The following is a 3,651-nucleotide window of genomic DNA, read 5'->3' on the forward strand; positions in this document are numbered from 1 at the left end:
CACACCATTAAAAGGAAATTGCACTTGTTTCTGCAATAACATCGGTGTTTGAGTTGGAAATGTTTCCCAGGCGTATCTGAGATATAGATTAACTTGGCGTTTTCCCCGCTTCAGCGATACTTTAATTACATTTTATAGGCGACGGCAGCGTTTATTACATCAGACAAGGGACTCCCCACAATATTGTGCTGATCAATCTACACCGCGTAAAAGATCGACCAGATTACACATAGTGACTCCTCTGACAGGAATTTCTAGCTAATATCGCACAGACGGGTCCGGCTTCTTGAATAATTTAAACCGGTTCTCTGACACAGAGTGAAGTTATCGTTCGCACAATACACTGGAAGCCACCTACTTAAGTAGTAAATCCGCTATAATAGAAACTGTACCGTCGGGGCAATAAGCCAGCTTTGGTGTTAATGGACGGACAGGGCTCGCTCGACCAACACTTTGATTATGGTTTATGTACACGGGCGGGGTTTATTGTGGATGAAGGGAGATTCACTACATTACTGCTTGTATTGATCTAAATGAAGTAAACGAATAGTTGGATTACGAGCGGGCTTCACGCTCGGTGTGGTGCGGGTTTTAGGGTGATTGCAGCCGCGGGTGAGGCGGAGGTGGGGCCGTGGATCACCGGGACGTGGCGAGAAAGGCTAAAGAAACCGGTCAGAAGTTTTTACCTGGGCGCAAACTGTGCGAGCTGAACAAAAATCTACACGGTACATCAAGACCTATATCATCATGATTTTGTCATTCTGGTCATTGTAGAAGTTGAATCCACACACTGGATTATGGTACTTACTCTAAGTTGTACACACGTTTTTGTGGCCTGTACTTAGCAAACTTGTGAAAATTTGTACCTTTAACCTTGGTCTACATTCGAAATTCGTCGTTAGTGGTTTCACATACTCTCATCACACCTGTCTTCCTAAACAGGGAAGGTGCCTCATGTCTTAAGAAAATAAGGATCCTTAGGATATTAGTCATTATTAACATTTCAGGACCCTTATAACAATCTATCCCATGTTTAGCACATCTTCATAAACGTTTCACATTAATACACAGTTTTAAAGAATTGTCAACTGCTTTAAAGCACCAGACAAATCATTGCATGGGTGTGGTAACTTCCGCTGAGATCCTCTGTAATAATGCTGCTTTAGCATCTAAACCAAGCCAAGAGACAGAGAGTAAGTAACATGTGCGATTCCTACTCACAGCATCATCTAGGGGAAGCAGTGGCAAGATGAGAAACTATTTGGAGTCATGTGTAAGTGGAGCAAGCGTCATGTGTATTTGTAGATAAAGACCGCCCTACTAGTGAGTCAGAAGCTATATCCTAGTATGAGTATGCCATAGTTTGCTACAAAGGCATTATACAGTTTTCTCATTAATTCTGCAAATTGGGTTGTGATTTGCATTATTCATACCTGTTGACGTTCCTCTTGGTCTAAGTTCCATAAGTATCGAGTATGAAGTTCCTCAGCACAGTCATTTAGCACAATTGCAATACGAGTATAAATTTTCCTCATTAACCATGCAAATCAAGTTATAATCTGAACTATTAACATACTATTACGCTGGGCTTCATCAAAGCTACAAACGGGTAAAAATTCATAAAAATTCATTAATCCTTTCTTGACTTATCCTATTTCAAAGTCTGCATCTAAATTGCCTCCTGCAGTTCCGAAAAAGCTGCTACAGGACCCAAACACATGTACGTTATTCCCGATCACAAGAGCTATCAAAAACCCATAGCTCGTATAGAACAGATACTAAAACCGGAAAGTCCGCTACAGTACCAATGAATGCCACTAGGAGACCCAAAATCTAATGTTTTCGAGGTCTCATCAACAACTACCCACGTTCCAAGTATCAAGGCAATCCACGAAGGCTTCCCGAGCTATCGTGTTCACACACAGACACACAACACACGAACGATTTCTAAAGCATATCCTTTTTGGCGAAGGTAATTATGCAGTACAACACAAGTTCCTAAAGAAGAATGGCGAATATTTCGACGTAGGCTGGTCATGTCCTACTGGAATGTGGCCATAAGATGCAACATTGACCCTACGATTTTGATAAGATCTTGGAAGAAGTCGACATTACGTTTCTATGCGGAAACACCTCTCCCAGAAGAGAAAGAGTCATTTCCACCGAAGCGGCCCCTGTAAGCGGGTGACGCTGATGGATGAAACGTAGCCTGCCTATGCACCGGCACATTCGGACCGAAGTGCACTATGACGGCGAGAGGAACTGCGTCTGGCATCTTTATTCAACGAGTGAAATTGGCTTTGTCAGTCCAATCAACACTCAATCTGAAGGCAATCTCGGAAGAAGTAAGCAATTTTCCAGTACGCGAGTTTATTCATGGAGGTGTCGGGTCCGGAATACGCAGCGAGATAAATGGCGGATAATCGAGGTAATTAAAAGTCTGAATAATGTGTGGCTCGATTTCACTTAGGTGATTGAAGAGGTGCCCTTTCTGGTTGCAGGCACATCATTAATAGAAGGGTGATGGCTGTTGCCGTCAATGGATCGCTTAATTCGCATTTGTAAAGTTCAGAATGCAGACGTGCGGAGGACCAGAGTTCAGCGGGAAGAACGGGAAGCTTGGTGTCAAACATGGTGCTTTGCTCAGTCTAATGGCCAGCGATTGCCACAGAGGCATCTGGAAATAGAGGAACATTTGAGGACACAGAGGCTTTATTTGCCCTAGCAATTCAATGGCAAAGAATTCACTTATATAATACTTTCGTCTTTTTGAAAATGTATATGGTCAGTGATTGGTCACTGTAATATTTTACGCACATTCCACATGAAGCATGGCAGAATTGAGTGTACTAACGTTCTTTCCTTCTCAGGACAAATTGTAGCACGAGAACAAAAACACAAGTTGTCAAAAAAAATCAAATGTAGTCCGGCACATCACGGCCATCATATTCACCATAGTGTTCATTTTTCTCTATACTTTAACGAACTAGCCTTTCTGGTAATTTGTCAACTGGGTTGTTGGTCAAAACATCGTAAAAGTAGTTGGACATATAAACAGCTGTACAAAATGTAGTTGACGTGGTCTTGAACATTTTGCTGAAACAAGTTTTCCTACTTGAAACTTTGGACTCATGCAAGTCTCTCCAAACACCAGTCTTACTTTGTATTCTTCAAGGACTCTTCTTATGTGATCTTCCATCCTTAACCGTTTTAGTTGAATCGACTTCCAATCTGCTATACGTCAGGGATCCGGTCCAGCCTCTGGGGATCCCGTATGTCGATATTTAACCGTTCAAACGACAGTTTGCCACCATCAGATAAATGCTCTGCCGTTAAGCAAATATGAGATCATCGTAGATTTCCTACAAATCGCCCAGGAACCACTGCAGGGCGCGTCATAACTTGTCCGTGATACCATCAAAGATACCGAAATCAACACCGCTGGCAGCCAAGTCATGACATTTTGCATAAATTTGTTCTTTTTTTTAGGTATTGAGTTAAGGGGACACTTACCCAGGGAAAAGATCGTGTTAGAGGCGATTCATTCAGTGTTATCAGATGAGCAGTACAAACAACACAGATCGAGATATGTAGTAAACTTTGTAGATCACAGAGCGCTGAAATGGTCAGTCATTTACTTCAAGACTTATC

This window comes from Branchiostoma floridae, chromosome 2 (genome assembly GCF_000003815.2).
Source record: "Branchiostoma floridae strain S238N-H82 chromosome 2, Bfl_VNyyK, whole genome shotgun sequence".
Classification (NCBI taxonomy): Eukaryota; Metazoa; Chordata; class Leptocardii; order Amphioxiformes; family Branchiostomatidae; genus Branchiostoma; species Branchiostoma floridae.